We start from the raw sequence: 18508 nt of genomic DNA, 5'->3' as shown, positions 1-18508 counted from the left end.
GAGGGAGGAAATAATGCAGAGAAAGAGTTTTGAGGGAAGAGCTGTATTAATATGGATGAAAAGAGAAAGGTGGGGACAGGAAGGAAGGAAGGAAGCTGGGACACAAGGGGATTAGAGAACAAGTGAGGGTGTGAAGGTTAAAGAATGAATAGAAAAGAGGGATGAAGAGAGGCAAAGGGAAGAAGAGTCCAGGTCCAATCCCACTTTCCTCCCTCACTGACTCACACACTTTCAGGCTCAATCCTGATGCGTGTGTGGGTGCTTTGTGCTCTGATGCAGACTTCACAATACCAGATTACCCACCTTCCATGAGACCGCATTACAGACTTGCCTTTGGGGTGTACCCAGAGTTCATTGCAAACTTGGTGACATATAAAAGCCTTATTGTCTGGCCCACATGAAGCACCAACACATGACTTCTTCATCCCAGATTGTAGAGGTATCTGTGCTTGTTGTTTTCAGAAAGGATTACCATCAACACTTGTCTAACTTTTAGTTTGTTAGACTCTATTAAAACTTCTGACACACACTAACAAACTGGAGGCAGGCACATTAACTCGATCACGTCATGTTAAATCAATCCACAGTGAAGAGTTCAGAGCAGCGCCAGCTCATTGACACCATAAACAGCAAGGTGAGGTGAAGCCATCCATCCATCCTTTTTCTAAACGGCTTCTCCTGTTCAGGGTTGCGGGTGTCTGGAGCCTATCCCAGCTGTCATTGGGCGAGAGGTGGGGTACACCCTGGACTGGTCGCCAGCCAATCGCAGGGCTGAGGTAAAGCCATTAGCTTCCTTTGGCATCACAACGGTAAACAATGTGGCTAAGACATTAGCATGCTAACTCAGTGGGCTAAACAACATCGATGTTGTTTTTCTGGAACCAGTTCAGTGAATGACAGCTGGCAAGAGACACTTTAACCCCCCCCATTCAATTGGTCCGTAGGCACTGTGCATTACACTGTTCTTTGCTGCCATTCCACTCAATCATTGCATCCACACAGCCTGCAGTGCCCATGTAACCAAAGGCTGCTCGAGGCTGTTACGTTGAGAGTCAATTTTTGCCGGAGTCCTCTGCAGAAATGTTTTAATCTCTGCAGAGCAGATCGTACCAAACAGGAAAATCCACACGGAAACGATCAGAGTATCTGAGTCTAAGACCATTTCAAAACAAAGCTCCATGTTCAGGCTCCTGATCGTAAACCTCGTCCTCACATCCTGACATTTCCACTTCAAAGCTGCTGCCGAGCCAAATGAAGCTACAGGAAAACTAACCTCTACAGAATAAAACATCACCCTTTTAGAGTGGGAAACAGCAAATTGAAACAAACAAATATTGCTTTGATTAAAACTAATGTAGGAAGTCCAAAAGTGATGTTGACAGGATGTTAGGCCTGTCACGATAACAAATTTTGCTAGACGATAATTTTCCAAAATATCATTGCCGATAAACGATATTATTGTCAATATTATTTTGATTTTTTTCCCACTTTTTAATTGATGTAATTATGATAAACGGGATAACAAAGTGAGTACACCATATCAAAAGCAAGAAACTTTAATTTCTTAAGAGTATTTAACTGTAATTAAAAGGTCAGGATCTTTTAAATAAATAAATTAAACAAAAAATACAATAAATTTAACAAACAAGAAAGAGAAAAAAAAATACAATGAAAATGAAATGGATTCTCTTTTAGAAAAAAATACATGTCAATAAAAATAATTAATACTAATCAAAAACAATAAAACATACACCCTGTTTTTAAAGAAAAAATGAAACTCTAAAAAAACAACAATAAAAACTATAGCCTAAATAAAAGGGAGTTTATACAGTTCCTGAATTGTTTGCAACATGTACTTTTTCCCAGTCAATCCGTACTGTCTGTCAAACATTTTGAACATTTCTGGCTTTCAACCATATTGAAGGGCTGCATTTCTTTGGCAATGTAGCTGTCTTTGAGCGCCACCATTTGGCGCTTTGATTTCTATTTACTTTGCAGACCAAAAGCCTCAGTAAGAGCGGATTGTCAAAGAACAAGGCTCCGCTGCACCTCCCCTTCTTTTTCTTCGTCGCCACTATTTTCAAACAAATGCGACATACCAGCTCGTTGGTGTTCATGAGCTCACACTTTGTTCATTCTGATAAAAAAACAAAATATTCCCACACTGGGACTGTGGCAGGCGGCTTAAGAACCGTATCTTTCGTGCCATCACTCATATTAGCGTGTGTTTCCTCCTTACCCCTCAGGACGCTCGCTTCAGCTCTCTCCGTGTGTACACATCAGTTTATTGAGGCTGGCAAACTTACCAAGGACGTTTTTATTTGTCGTTCGGTTAATTGATTTATTGATTACCGTGACAGGTCTACAGGACGTCCTTTAAACGTCTGTTTGCTCAGTGGGTTCACTCTCACTTCCTCCTGCTCAGATGTCCACTTGACATCCAAAAAAGCAGACGTTCAAATGTTGAACTGCATATTGGCTGCCAAGTGGGGTTATGGTGACATGTCCAAGTATTAGACCTAAATTGTATATTGTGTACTCTGAAAGACCTTTTCCCAGTTTGAGCTCTGGCTTTTCGAAATGTTTTCACAAAGTGTTCATGGCCACACAAAGGAAAAAAGTATTGTCATGTCAGAAGGTGCAGACACACACTGAACACACAAACCTCACAAGGTCACAAATACACACACACACAGACACACACAGATATAAAATGTTCCTTTTCTGTGGCAGAGGTCTGACAGCTCAATCCACACCATTGCAGCGTATGACTCTATTAAACTTCTTCAGGGATTGCACTGCCTCTTCACTGCATCATCCTTTGTTCTTTTTCACCATCTGCTTCCATTGTGTGAGAGTGTATCGTCCAAACAGCTTCAACAATCGTGGTAACTAACGAGCAAGGCAGCAGGAATAATAAGGAGAGCATGAAGAGGGAAATTTATCCTCAGGTTTAGGATTTCTCAGCAATTAGGTCACGTAGCTCTACACCAGCTCCTAATTGAACTCAAACCAAAACAACATCATGACTCACAAACAGCATCTCCTCCTCTGCTTTCAGACGCCGTGTGTGTGTGTGTGTGTGTGTGTGTGTGTGTGTGTGTGTGTGTGTGTGTGTGTGTGTGTGTGTGTGTGTGCGTGCGCCTGTGGAAAGCATTAGATTGCAACAAGGCCTGAGACAAAGGGAGGAGAAGAGAGTGAGAAAGAGATTCAGCTTCAACTTTTCCCCTTGGGATTGGTCACCATGGCTACGGAAGCATTTTCAGCTGAACGTGGGACAAACATGAGGAAGAGGCAGAGCGATGCAGACAGAGTCGGAGAGAGAGATAACATGGCGGCACTGATGCTGTCATGAAGTGTTAAAGCGTGCAGATTTAGATCTGAGAGACTGAGCTGCAGATAAAAGAGTTTTTCTGATTAAACAAAGATGAAATAAAACAACAGTCCAAGCCAAAAGTTCAGGACGTGAGGATCATAAAAACACCTCTTTCCTACAAAGCTACAGGGTGACCACACAACACCTGATCTCCACACGTAACAGGGCAGGCAAAAACGCTGTGACCCAATACGCACTCTATAAACTCCAATGGAAAACAGAGAGCACAGAGAACAAACAGCATCAAGAGACTATAACATCTCATCTTACCAGCAAAGACAATCAGACTGCATCTATATTTCAAAAGCAACGGAAAAGCTGCGACAAAGGGCCATCATGATCCCAGATTAGTGGAGGGCACCTTTAAAGAGAAGAAGAGGCACCAATGGGATCAGGTTCTCAAGCTGGCAGGGGGACTATGGCATCACCTGAGGGCAATTTGTTCCAAATCTGTAACAAAACTTCGAGACAGAGTAATTTGACTGATGCAGCTAACAGGTTTCTTCATGTCTCAACCAGGACAATTAAAGTACAGCCCAATAAATTTGAACACCACCATACAATATGAACTAGTTAAGATGAGAGAGAATAATATGAACTTCTTAACCACAAAGTGGACAGGATGCTAAGAAAAAGGCTGTAAAATACAGAATTCAGAATTACTCAGGGGCCCTGTGAGGATATTATAAGTGATCCTGAAAGTTTCACTTTTCTCTTATATTTGTCTGCTCAGAAATTACAATTTAAAATTAGATCATCAATGCTAAAAACAGTTATTTCAAACAGCTGGCTAGGACTAGGACTCCAGCTGGACTGGCAAAAAAGAAAAAAGATGGAAGAGCAGAAGCTAGCTAAACAGCAGAGTGATAGAGCACAGGTTAAAACACGTTTCCATCAATAGCACTACAAAACAGCAAATATATACATTATCTAGGCAAAGTCATGTCTTGATGACAGTGGGTGAAGAAGCCGAAATGGTGTCTTCATAGAGTTATGCAGCAGGTGAAAAGTGTTGTTGATGAAACTGATCCTAAAAAGAAAATGTTTATTTATTTTATTTATTTTATTGATTCATTTGACAGGGACCATGTACAAATACATTAATCTTTCAATAGAAAAGATGCTTTGTACCAGATTTAGAAAATGCTAATTTCCATCTGCAGTCCCTGGGCAGGTTCACAACAATCACAATGCAATTATATAACTGTTTATGTTAAAAACTATTACAAAACATAATACATTAGCTATTTAAGATTAATATACATCAGTGTCAAATCCTATATACAAAATCAACCGCACTGATGCTGACACAGTTGGTTATCAAGAATATATTTCTTTAGATTTTCTAGAAAAAATGTTTAGATCTACAGGACATTTCAGACTGTCTGGGAGTTGATTCCATTGTTTAATGGTTTTGAATGGAAAAGCTGTTTGAGCAAAGGCAGAGGATCTTTTTAGGACAGCAGAGTTTCTGTGAGCTGTCGAGCGAGGTGTTCAGGTTGTTTGCTCAGAGTTAAGTTGAACAAATTTTTTTAATGGAGGTGGAGCAATGATATTGACAATTTTAAAGATATTTCTTAAGTTTGTTAATAAAATTAAATTGTCAAAACTTAATATTTTATACCTACTGAGAATATTGCAATGATGATAACGAGGTTTTTTGTCCAGTACCTTTAGTGCCTGATTATAGACGTTAACCCACAACTTCATGTGCAGACACCTTTACTGTAACATGGCTGAAGTTTTTTTTCTTTGTGTCTGCTGAATTTTACTAAATGTTTTCATCAAGTGTAAGTGTGTTAAATTGGACCCAACAAAGGAAACGATGCTCTCAACTTTCCTCAGCGATAGGTTTGTCAATATTTGCATAAAGTACAGTCCCTGTTACCTGAGCTGAATTATTTATAGAGACTAAAGGAAAGAGACTTGTAAGGGCTGGTTCTGCTTGACAGGTTCGCCATGGTGTGTGTGTGTGTGTGTGTGTGTGTGTGTGTGTGTGTGTGCGTGTGTGCGTGTGTGTGTGTACAGGGGGGTCGAACAAGTGTCAGTGAGCCAGCGTGTGGAAGAGAAAGAGAGGGAGTGATGCGCTCTGCTGCACTCACCGACAATGTCACTGCGTTCTCAAGGACACTGCGGCTGAGGGGCAAGAAAGAGAGGAGCGGAAAAAGACACACAGCGAGGAATAAACAGAAGGAGGCAGAAATTAATACAGATTTAAAGAGACGGAGGTGAAGTTAGAGGAAGAAATAAGCCCAGGCAGCAGGAGGAAGGGAGAGGGCGGAGGCAGCGGATAAGTTAAGTGTGAAAAAAAAGAGGAGATGAGGAAAATGTGAGGCTGTGTATCACGACAAGGTGCACAGGATGTGATGAAACCAGAGAAGTTTTTTTCAGCTCAACGAAACATCAAGCGCCGCTGCAGCTGCAGCTATTTATGACCGTTAAGATAAAAAAATTACTCTTTTATCTTATGCTTTCAACTATCAGATAAAAAATGTTAAAAAGCTTTAAACCTCACAAAATCTACAGAGAGCTTTGGTATTGTGACCCAGCACAAAGAAGCGTAACAAACGGAACCAGTGTCAGCCATTTTGGCTCGGTAAACGTCATCAATGATTAATATTGCATCACAATCCGTCCATGTTATGGATTTTTACATCTCCTCTGAGTCACTTTTAAGGAAACACACTGACTTCGATTTGTGAAACTGCTTTCCCTGCCTGCTACCAGCCATCCACTGAAACCTCCACAGCAATCAATTATTTATACATAAACACACACACGCAGACCCCAAAACCTTCCCACTGAGATGATAGTGGGGAAGGCCACAGGGTGAATTGCATAAAAGCTACTTTACATTCATAAGTAGGCAGTTTAGCAAAGCGGTGGGTGAACTTGGCAGCTGCTCGGGCCACAAACTTTGACCAACTGTGAACAGAGCGTGTTTTTGACCTAAAAGGATCCTCAGGGTGTGCTCAAACAGGAGACAAGACCACAAGAGGAGCGCCGCGGCTTTCCAGTTAATGCAGATACACAGATGGGAAGGGAGTACACATGAGATGGTCTGAGGAGGATAAGAATACTGAAAGAATGAAAGAAAGAAAGAAAGAAAGAAAGACAGGAAGAAAGAAAGAAAGAAAGAAAGAAAGAAAGAAAGAAAGAAAGAAAGAAAGAAAGAAAGAAAGAAAGAAAGAAAGAAAGAAAGAAAGAAAGAAAAAGAAAACTAAAACTGTTGTAAGTCTTAAAAGAAGTTCAGGCATGTTTCTTTTCTGATGGCATTAATATTCACCTCTCAATACGAATGTGATAAAAAAGAAACAGAAGTAATATTCTCCAGCGGATTGGTTTTTATCCTGTTTTTATCTTACTTTTATCAAAAAAGTTTCTTTTTCCAGATTTTAAAAGACAAAAATGACGCCTCTATTTTTTGCCAGAAAATTAATTGAGGTGGAAAAAAATGTACTCATTGAGTTCCTTGAAATTAAAAAAAATATATATTTTATAGAAGAAACAAAATAAATTACTTTTTTCCTGCTCATTGAAATATCTTTTTACTTCAGGTACCTTTTTTAATCTTCTTATACCTTAAGATGAGATTTTTTTTGGTTTCGTCAGGTGAATGTGATTCATATAAAGTATGATAAGACAATTTTTACCAGAACTAAGAGCATAGATGCTATCATTATGATCACTATGAGTTCTTTAGTATCTATCTGCCTCTCCTCACCTGTGAGTGTGTGTATGTGTGTCAGAGTGTATGTGCAGGGGGAGAGAAGTGATTGATTCCTCTGGGGGGTGATTGCTGCTCTAGGATTGGAGGACTTTCCGACATCACCCACTCTCAACCAACACCTGTCAGAAGAACACTGAAAAGCAGTTTTCATAGGAGAAGAGAAGGAGAGGAGAATTGTGTCGAAATAAAAAGTTTTTCTCTTGTTTTGAGTTTGGTAAGTTAGGAACAAAATCTGTCATTTGTTGATGTTTTTGTTTTATCTTAGTTTAGGAAAGCGGATATTTTTTGTCTGTCGTTTTGAGCGTTGCTCCGAGCCAAATTTAATAAACTGCTGCTAAACTGTTAAAGCTGTGTTTGCAGGTGTCACATGATGTGTCCTCTTGTCCCCTTAGACTTTACACTATGTTACCGCTTTAATGGTTGTATATCCTCCTTCAACACACATTGTCTTTGAAAAAAATCTCTGCTATTTTTCTGAGATAAACCTGCTTTTCTTTCTTTTGGAATTTTTTTTTCCTTTTAACTTTCCTTTTATATTTTTGCTGGTTGAAGTTGCCTTTTGATGAATGAGATTTAAAAAAAAACCCTTTGACTTTGTTAAAGGAAAAAGTCATTACCAACTCCAGCCACACCAGACCTGTGTTCATCACATCTCCTTCTCTGTTGGCCTTTGACTGCATGTTTTCCAATCCATCTACTCACTACTGTTACTTTGTTAGCGCTGTAAATTAAAAAAACAATCTGCGGTCGGCAGTGTATTTTATTTTGGAAGTCAACCTGCTGTTTTATTGTTGTTTTAGTTCATGATTTCCTGTCTGCTTAACCTTGCAATTTGAGGCATTGTGCTCTGACTTTAATAAAAGACTTGCGTATCTGATCTGGAGACGTCTAATGAAGCCAGAACACCACGGAGCACAGACCGAGCTGCCGTGATTCGTCTATGACATTCTGCAGGCTGGGACTAAACACTTTCTTTGCTCACGGTGTAATTTGATTATTTGCTACATGATTTATAACCTTTGATTGTTTTTTTGTTAAGCTTCCTGAGGCCTCTACAAAACATACCACTGCAGAGTAGGCTGATTTTATAGGCTCATACAGCCAGAAGAACATTTAAGACTGTACTAGAAGTTTTCCTACAGTATCATGAGTATTGAGATGGTAACAGGTGTCCTGCCCATCAGTGCAGCCCAGGAGACTTCCACATTCATGACTTTCATCCATCACTCTCCAAAAATGATGGTCAGTAGACCCCCCACCACCCGTGTTTTCTCATGATTGTACCACCGTGACTCTCGCTGCATGATTTCAGGCTGATAACAGAAGACATAACTTGAACAAACACATACACACACAACACACTCAGTGTGCAGCTCAGCAGGGGTGTGAGCCAGCCTCACCGCCACAGGGCTTGTCTTGTTTTCTGGCTGATTGAGCGTCTCTGTAAACAATGAGCCACCAATCCCGCAGCCACGCTGAGCTCAACGTTAGAACGCACAGAGATACAGAGACAGAGAAATAAGAATGGATTCAGTGATTCCTCTCACTCACCTCCCTCTGTCTTCCTTTCTCTTTATGTGGCCTCTTCTTCAGCCGCTTTCAGCTGCTGCTGAGGGTGTGAGTGTGTGTGTGTGTGTGTGTGTGTGGTCACGGTGTCAGAGCAGGCAGGGTTCAGCACCTGAGGAGACAAGAGGTTAAGGTGAGTTGACATCAGAGCAACTGCTTTTAAGGATCATGTTCAGTTTGGCTTCAGTCACACGCCAACCAGTGCACATCACTCAGGCACTTCGAGGTAACAACAAAGATGATGGTGCATTTAAAGAGGAGCACAAGTTTAATGCTTACTTTTATATGACGCCTGTTTAAAGGCAGAGGCAGAGAGAGAAAGGAGAGGAGGAAACTCAACGGACAGTGAAAAATGAGAGGCTGACGATTAAAACGTCCATTAGGGCGCTCTGGCAAGTGCATCTTTAATCTCTGTGCGATGAGAGTCATTATTGGGATGGGACTGAGTCACTTATGCACACAGTCGACACTCATTGTGATATTACTTTCTCCTCTGCTTCATGGCAGAAACAGCTGAAAGGCCAGTGAAGAGACACTGGTGAAAGAAGGGACAGGGGTGGAAGTGAAAGGATAAAAATAGTAGGAAGACGGTCTGGGTTAAAAGAGAGGAGCAAAGCAGACAATCGAAGAGCACAGAGAGAGCCTGCCCCTACAGAGAAGGTGAAGAGGTGAGCCCTCCCTTTCAATCTGCAGTGACATCAGTTAGAATTTCCATCATACAACCACTATCACAGCTCTCAGAGGACATTCTGCTAAAATCCTCTAAGATGCATTTGACTTTGATGAAAGTTGTGCAATAGCTTGTTTGCTAATATCTAACTAAAAAAAGCTACAACTCTGAGTAATACCAACATCTTCAGCACAACGCAGGATAAATGCTGATTCACTCCACCACAGAGACCTGTGGCTCTTCCCCATATAACCCAACTAAGACAAATTATTAGCCAAAGAGTTCCAGCCAGAAACTAAAGTTCTGTGTCAGTTTTAGCGCCCCCTTTTGACGAAGCTGTAGATCTTATCTCTTTGCAAAACTAAAGCCTGATTTATACATGTGTGTGTAAAACAATGCGCCCAAAACCAGACTACAAAGTCGCGCAGCCAACATTGTTCCAAAGAAAGACAAGGAGTCGTCCATGAACACACTCCAGTGGATTGATACTGTGTTTTATGACAGCGAATCAACTCTTAAAAATCATCCATTTTTTATAACATGGATAAGATAAGATAAGGTATACTTTATTGATCCCCGGAGGGAAATTCGTCTGTCGTTATGTCGTCTTTGTTAAAGCTGATACAGAGTTTTGAAGCCCTTAGTTGATGGGGTCATTTTGGAAAAGGCGAACTCAGCCAAGCTTTCTTAATGTTAGAGTGAGCTAAAGAGGTGGACTTTAAGCCTCTTTCCAGACAGGTACAGGGTGCCCACCTGTCAATAATTGTGTTAAGAAAGTATTCAGCTTGTACTGTGACAGTGCATAGAGAAATGAGGTATTCAGACCCAAACCCTTTTGGAACCAGGCTGCAGACATATTCATCTTTACTGCTAAAATCAGCGTTTTAGACTTGGTGTTTGTGCAAGGATTTCTGTGATTAATTTTGTAGTGATGGTGGACACTGGAGCCTAACTGTCAGACAGAAAAAGGACAGAAGAGAAGAAGAAAGATAAACAGGAAAGAGATAGAGCACGAGCTTAAGGCTAACTCATGAGCTTAAGGCTGAGACACAAGCTATAGGCAAAAACATGAGCTATAGGCTAAAACAGGGGCTACGCCATTTGTCATAACAGGCATTCCAACCATAGACTGTATAAAACATAGACGTAGTCTCGCCAACGTCACCTGTCTGTTTCTGAAACAGAAAATGAAGCACATTGGCTATCGTGGCCATATTGGTAATGGCAAGGGCTTTGCCTACAGCCATAGGGCGCCGGCCGGCACGTGACCCTGAAGTATGCCTCATACTGGGGGAGCTCGCGATCTTAATTTCCTCTGAACGGCCGCGTTAGAAAAAAATTCCCCCCCCCTGTACAGTGGGAGCCGGTAGTAAAATTAGCGACTCAGACAGGAGACGTTTTTTGAACCAGGCTGTAAATAGGTTAATTTCTGCTTTGCAAATGGCTTTTTTTGGCTTGGTGTGTATGTGACTTCCACTACTTCCAGAGCCAGCCTCAAGCCAACACACGAGAAACAGCAGATTTTAGCACTTCTGCATTGTCTCATATTCTCAGACCGGAGGTTGCCGCTTGATTCCAACCCTTATGTAAGAGTCACGTCCTCACAACAGTTGGAACAAGTGCTCTTGGGAAGCGGAGTCTTTCTCCTGGGGAAACTTTAGCTTTTCCAGACAGTTCTCAAAGCCCCTTTAATGTATCTTGTTTTACTTTCTTGATTTGTTTTATACCAGCTGCTTGTGTTTTTAATTTTGTTTTGAATGTTTTTAACGTTTTAACTCTTTACCAGAAGAGTAAATTTTCTCTAATGGACAATAAGTTGAAGTTAGACTCATAGAATAAAAAAAATGTTCAAAAAGTTCTGTCAGTCTACGCTGAAAATCTTCCAAGTTAAAAGATGCAGTGATGCCTTATATTACAATAAACTGTCAGTAAAAGTTAGCCAGTATCACTACAGACAGTGAGTTGTCAGTTTCTGGCCATTGCACAACCTTCAGATCATGGCATAAAAACAGTCAGACTTCTCAGATAATGTGTAATTAAATGTCCCTCCCTGTGTTGGGTCTGACAGTGATGATCCTGACAAACTGGAAACAACAAACTGACACTGGTTCACCCTCCTACGAGCATGAGCCACAGTCACACAGCCAAGAAAATCTCAGCAGAACAAATCTGAAGTATTTGCTTTGTGCTGTTTGGAGAAGCAGTCACACCTTTAATAACACAGCATAGCAGAGGTGGGTGGCTGTTGATGTAACGCCACGGTCCTGCAGGATAAACTGGTTCTCGGCTGCATTGTGATTAAAAGCTGCTGACAAACATGTGAACACAATTACACAAACACACACCTGAGAGCAGGACTCCTTTAGAGGCTAAAAAACTCATTTCAACTCATCAGAGCGGAGCGTAACTAAAGGTTGTGTCTTTAACACTTATATGTCCAAACGTTCTGTTCCTTTCTGTCAATCTGAGACCATCACAGACTCTCCATCTCATCAAGCCAGGTTTTATTTTCTATACTTTGTTTTTGAAACACCTCTTCTAGTTGGAGGGCTTCCAAACAAGCTGTGACAGGATGGGGCGAGTGTGAAAAATTGAGTTTGGTGCGAGTGTTGACGTTTGTCTTATTCTTGGTGGAAAACAGCAGGCGGAATATGAAAGCTTATATGTCAAACACGGATGCATTATTCAGCATTTTGTGTCCTGGACAGTGACAAAGAGCCAGAAGTGGTGCAGTGAACAAAATGAGGATTCTCTGAAAAGCTGAGAGAGAAGTTAGAGAGGAGGGCGAGGAGGAGTGGCTACATACAGAAACAAATCATGTGATAACAGAGCACATGTTTCAGGAAGTGGGGATTTGAGTGTTCAACATGGACAATGTAACCTCCCAAGTGTTAACTAAGACATACAGTCAGGCAGACAAGCATCGTTTGATTCATCAAATTTTCACATCTCACCTGTTAAACATCACTGATGGTGGGAAACTAAACACTCAGTGTCACCCTGAAAAACATGGGCTCAGTGGAGGTTAAACAAAGACATTTCATGCTTTAGTAGCTGGAATCAGAGAGTGAATCATGAGACAAAACCTGAAAGAAATCAGGCTAATGTGAGACAGACTGACATTTTTTTAAACCAGGGGAGATGAGAATTGGTTCATAACCTGCTGGTTATCAAGTAGCCTCCACTTCATGAAGCACAAAAACAATAATCAGTGTACATACTTGAGGAGGAGGAATTTCAGGTGATTGAACATTTTCAAATCTTCACGTTGGACAAAAGGGACTCTTAAAGTTGTGAACAACAGACCTCCCTCAGAAGTTGCTGCCTGTACTTTCACGGCTCCACAACCATCAGCTCTACTTTGATGACAATTAAAAAGTGTGTATTTTTGCTAAAATATGAATTAAAAAAAAAAAAAAAGACAATCATAGGAATGGCCTAGCAGTTGGAATCCAACCTGTCCAACTGTCCTGTCCTCTCTAAAATAGAGGCACAAAGTGCTCCAACTTATGGCATCTAAAAAGAGAGAAAGAAGTAAAAAAATAATAGTTTATCATAACAAATAAATAAATACATTTAATGAAAAAATAAATAAAGGGGCCTTCACTTTTTTTTCAACAAACTTCTGACTAATATATTGCACTACTTCCAAGTCTGTTCCGCCAAATACTACATACTACAGCTTCAATCAAAACTCCTTGGAGGAACTTGTAGTCTCTGTTGATTTGATGTCTTATGCAGTAGGCCTGGGCTATAAATTGAAGTTATTGATAAATTTATTTGGGATGTCCCGATATTACATTTTCACTTCCGATACGATACTGATACCGATAATGCAGCATTGAGTATTGGCCGATACCGATATTAATCCGATACAATATCAGCATTAAACATGCAAACTTTTATTACTTATTCTGTAGTATGTCTGTCATGTTAGAAAAGGCTTTATTAAGTGATATTATTCAAACAAAGAACAGTAGTCAGCAACAGTAGGTATGAGGAAAAACTGACCCAATTATTAGCAACCAATGCGTAACAGAAATTTTGACATAAAACATAAGAATACACTAGTAATTGAATAAAATAAAGAATAAATTAGAAGACCCAGAAAATAACCTAAATAAATCAAATAAAAACAGCAGGAGTGGAGTCTGGAATGGACTGCTCATATTGGAGCGCTTATATCGGAGATTTTAGATGCATTCCGATATAATCCGATACTTGTTTTTTTTGCTGATATCGAACCGATATCTGATATCAATATCGGACTGGGACACCTCTAAATTTATTATACAATCTAAAGAGAAGTTTGGTCACACATCTCTAGAGATATGGTTCTCATATGTAAACTGAGAAAAACTGGGTTTATCCACTTGCTGAAAAAAACTGTAGATCCAAGGTATGTGCTACCTAGCCACACGTTTTTTTTTTGCCAAGTTACCTTGCCCCATCCGTACAACAGTACTCATGAGAATATCAGCAGAGAGCTGGAAGAGGTGCTGTTTAATTCTGCAATGACAGATGTGATCCAACTGAGCCATGAAGCAAGAGGTAAAAAAAAATGTAGGGGGGGGGGGGGTCTTGTTTTTTTTTTTCAGATTCAGTAATGAGAGACTTACTTATTCATGTTTTTGGAAATGGTGCATCTTTTAATGTGACTGTAAACATGTCTGCCTCCTTTAAAACTACAAAGTGTCGTTTTTTAGAACTAAAGAATAGCTGAAACCTTAATTCCTGGAGTGAAATAAGGGTTTCTTTTAAGTGTCTGATAAGTCAAAACAAAACTAATTTTGAGTTTTTTCTGTTAATTGTACTTATTTTTTTCTTTAATAAGTAAGCCAAAAAAATGTAAAAAAAAAAAATAATAATAATAATAATATTTTTTTTTTAATTTTATTTTTGTTAAAAAAAAAGAAAATCCAAGATTCTATTTTTAGGCCGTATGGCCCAGCCCAGCCTGCAGACATCAGTACCTGATATTATTGTAAATCACTGTTATTAATGAAAAATTTAAACACACCATCTTAAACAATAAAGTCATCACAAAGCGGATTGGCTATCTGTGATGAAAAGCTGGTCCATTGGGCAGATCTATTCAAATTCATTCTATGCTCTTCTGTGTTTACAACAACTATGTGCGTGTAAAGATCAACATCATCGACGCTGGAAGTTTTGTGATTTTTTTCAGACATAGCTAAAATAACATGAAAAAGATGATTAGGGGTTGTTTCCTCAGGTTGCTGTGACTCATCTGTCACCTACCCATCAGCACTTACAGGCTTTACAAAGAGTGGTACAGAAACTATCAGTCTTATCAGTCTAGATCTAGTTTGCTGTTTTAGATCATAAAGAGGCATCATGGTTCATTAAAAAAAAAAAAAAACTCCTCACAGGAGCTTTAAAATGTCATGAATAGATGTATTTGTACTCTTCTTGTTCTTTTCAAACCCTCATCTTTGAAATCACAAACATGTTTGGCCCTACTTCTGTTGTGCTGCTCACTTTTATCACTTCCTCAACCGGTGAAACTGTTCCTCTGAACTCTCAGGTTGGTTATTGAGGTGTTTTATCTTAAAGTAATGAGATAAGATGACCCAGATGGTTTTACTTTGTCTGGTTTTTATCATTTCATGTATTTTCAAATTGCTGCCTCAAAGTAAAAATGTGCCTTTTCACTTCAAGCAGAGGAGAGACTGACACCTTGCATAAAGCACATCAGCTGATCTCCATTTGTTTTCATGAAAACATGATAAAACATTTCACTCAGTTTTAAATGTGTTGCACCGCTCAGTTAAAGTAATGAAATCAAAATCCACTTTTTTTAGACCAAACACGCTAATGGTAATAACGTGAGGGAGTTTACTCAACCTCATTCTCTTTTTCAAATCATGACATGTAATCCTAATCCAGATAATCTCCACTATGAATCATTTTCATCACAGTGATGCTCCTACACACACGCCTCCAATTTCTAAGCGTTTAAAATCATGAAAGGCCAATTATCTGTTTAAATTAATTTCCAAGTGAGTTAGCGTCGAAGCATTTTGTAGCCCAAGGTGCAGGCTCAACACTGAGCCTTAGAAATACAGCAAACAGGAAGCCTGCACAAAGAAAGCACCTCAAACTAAACACAAACCATCCCTTAATCTATAAATGCTCAGTTTACACTGACAGAAACACACAGATGCATGGCGCACACACACACACACACACACACACACACACACACACACACACACACACACACACACACACACACAGAGTGTGTGTAGGAGGCCTTTAGATTGCTCTTCTGCTCGTGTTCTTCTCTGTATGATTTGAGGCAGGTGGCTCAAAGATCCCCCTGACTTAACCCAGGTTCACAATCCAATCAGGACGCACCCAGAGGGTGAAGGGTGGGATTGCCTGCAGCCGGATGGAGCATGGGTGGGGGCTGTCAGGAGCGGATTACAAGATAAATGCAAAGACAGAAAAAGAGCAATAAAGCTGCGTTTGCATCCCGGATGGGAGGCAGAGAGAGAAGAACAGTGAGCTTTCAGGTCCAGCCTGTTGTTCCTCATTTCTGTAACCCAGAAAGCTCTGCTCTGCCTCCCTCCACCCCACAATAAAAGCAATTTAAGCTTATACCGATGGAGCCATCGCAGAGTAATTTACTGCCAACTGCATTTCTTTAGTCCCAGGAGCAAGTGCTCAAGGATATCCAATAGCCTTCCCTTGTAAAGAAATGATTTAATGACCTGTTCAGCTGAATTATGATTGTGGACTTTGTGAATAAGCCACTTATCTTTTCCACTATTCATACAAAGTGAGTGGGCCTAAAGTGATGAGGCTGAACAACAGGTTTGATGCAGGAACATGAGAGAACGTCTCTGAGTTCTAAGGCTGTGAGCAGCCACAAACAAAAGGAAACACTCGGCTTTTATATCCGCAGCAAAACAGAAACTCCAAACTCTCTGAAGGCTCAAAGCAATTAGAGAGGGACTGATTTTAATTTGGAAAGGGAGACAGTGTAATTCCTTTTTCAGTATTGTATCTTTCCGCTATTGATCTAAGGCTTTCACTCCACTTCGTTCTGCAAAAGAAGTCAGAGACAGATAGATAACGGCAGAAATATGGAGCGACTTTCTAATCGGCAAAAGTTTTCCACACACACACACACACACACACACACACACACACACACACACACACACACACACACACACACACACACACACACACACACACACACACACACACACACACACACACACACTCACACAAACACATGTATATAGAGCCAGCCTAAGTCACTGGTTGTGATCTGACATGGACAAAGACGTCCCTATTTCAAACACCACCATAGACCCCCTCTATGTGATCCATACAGCTGCAGCCACTGGTGCCTGTTTGTGGTCACACAAACTGGTCCTGATTCAGTTCTTAGCTGGGGCTTAAATGTTCAACACTGACCTTTTCAGCAGAGGAACACCCCTACACGTAGATCTTTATACAAATATGCGACAGAAAGTGCAAAAAGCCACACAGATGCTGTGTCGGTGGCATGACTTTGAGATCTCATGAAGAACCACAAATAAAACGTGACACCCCAAAGAGAGAGCACAGAGCACCTCCTGAAGGTGTTTGGATGTCGCCTGTTTCAAAATTGGGTATTACATATAATGTCATTTTTTGCTGTCAGCAGACTTTAAAGCAGGGCCGAGTGAAACATGATCAGTGGACTGAATGCATAGAGCCCTTACAGTGCTTTTTTCATCACAACATTCAAACACATTCAAACACTCTTTCACTCACACACACACACACACACACACACACACACACACACACACACACACACACACACACACACACACACACACACACACACACACACACACACACACACACACACACACACACACACACACACACACACACACACACAAACTGGAGGCACCACGTCAGGAACATTTCACTGCTCACTTTTCAGCCCAAGGACACTTTAAAAGAAGTCTGCTGCTGCCACTGAAGCCTCTCCTGAGACCAGCCAAGCAAATATAAAATACCATAAGTATTACCCAGCTGTGTTAGAAAGGCTACTTGATTGTGATTGGTCAAACCCCAAAACAATGTTAAAAAATTCTCAACAGCTAAGGCAGAGCCAAGTACAACTTCATGCATGTCAAAGTTTACTAACAGCACCAGTAAACAACTTTAATGCTTAATATTATTTAATGTATTGTGTGTCTCTTTATTAACTTGTTTTTATAGACAAATAAAACAAGAATTAAACTGTTCTGATTATGTGAATTAGAAACAACCAACAGTTTCAGCCTCTCATTCAAGTTTTAGGTTGTTGGTTCAACAACAAAGGCATAAGTCTAGGGATGGACCGATCCAGCTTTCCTTGGGACAAGACTTGGTAGTGTCCTGGCTGAAAGGCAAGAAAAAAAGTGCAAATAAAAATATACTTAAGTTAATATTTATTAAAGCTGAAAAGTTTTTAATTGTAGAGTCAGTAGAATTTTCCAAAATAAAAAATGTCAACTTTTACAGGAATAGTCCTACTCAATTGTCTCCTCTGGGCCTCTATGCACATGTGTCTGTATCTGTGTCTGCCTCAACCTCCTTCTCTGCCTGTATGCTGAGGTTTTGGTTTTATCAGGACATTTCTGGGAGGATAGTCAGCATGGTTACCTCAGTGCACAAGTGACTACCCGGATTAATGATAGCGAGTGGAAGAAGTTATCCTGGGTGGCTATTATAGTGGACGTAGCACAGAGGTTGAAAAACACAACCAAAGTGAAACAAAACACCAAACAGATAAAATTTTTTATTGGAAGGGGGTGAAGCTTGGCTCGACTTTCACTGGCTTTCAGGAACATGTAGTGCCGCACGGGAAGAAGAGCGACGCAAATTAGCTTTCTGCTAACCAGGTATGTGTCAAATACTTGTGATTAGCTTGTGCTAACATGCCAAGCAGTTGGGTAAAAAATAATGCTCAAGAACATACAGAAATTGCTATTCAGTTGTAAGCTTTGATGCCCAAAAAACAAAGATTGCACCACAGGTAACATTACAGCACAAAACTATGTTGTTAACCACCAAGTGTTGGTAACCAAAAACTGTAAACAAAGTGACACTTTAGCAAGAAAACAGTGCAAACAACCTTGTTTGACTAAAT

General features: G+C 40.3%; 1 protein-coding gene across 3 annotated transcripts in view; it reads right to left on the bottom strand.

Moving 5' to 3' along the window:
- strbp (spermatid perinuclear RNA binding protein) overlaps window positions 1-18508 on the bottom strand; it is a 132217-nt gene that overhangs the window by 73398 nt on the left and 40311 nt on the right. For all 3 annotated transcript variants that reach the window (XM_074689684.1, XM_074689685.1, XM_074689683.1), the window contains exon 2: window positions 8658-8784. The gene's annotated coding sequence lies outside the window, so the exon portion shown is untranslated. The remainder of the gene's footprint in view (window positions 1-8657; window positions 8785-18508) is intronic.

Source organism: Halichoeres trimaculatus, unplaced genomic scaffold (genome assembly GCF_033239565.1).
Source record: "Halichoeres trimaculatus isolate MK-OKI-2021-1 unplaced genomic scaffold, fHalTri1.1 fHalTri1_scaffold_16, whole genome shotgun sequence".
Taxonomy (NCBI): domain Eukaryota; kingdom Metazoa; phylum Chordata; class Actinopteri; order Labriformes; family Labridae; genus Halichoeres; species Halichoeres trimaculatus.
The sequence above is the reverse complement of the archived record's forward strand: the minus strand, read 5'-3'. Positions and strand labels throughout refer to the sequence as shown.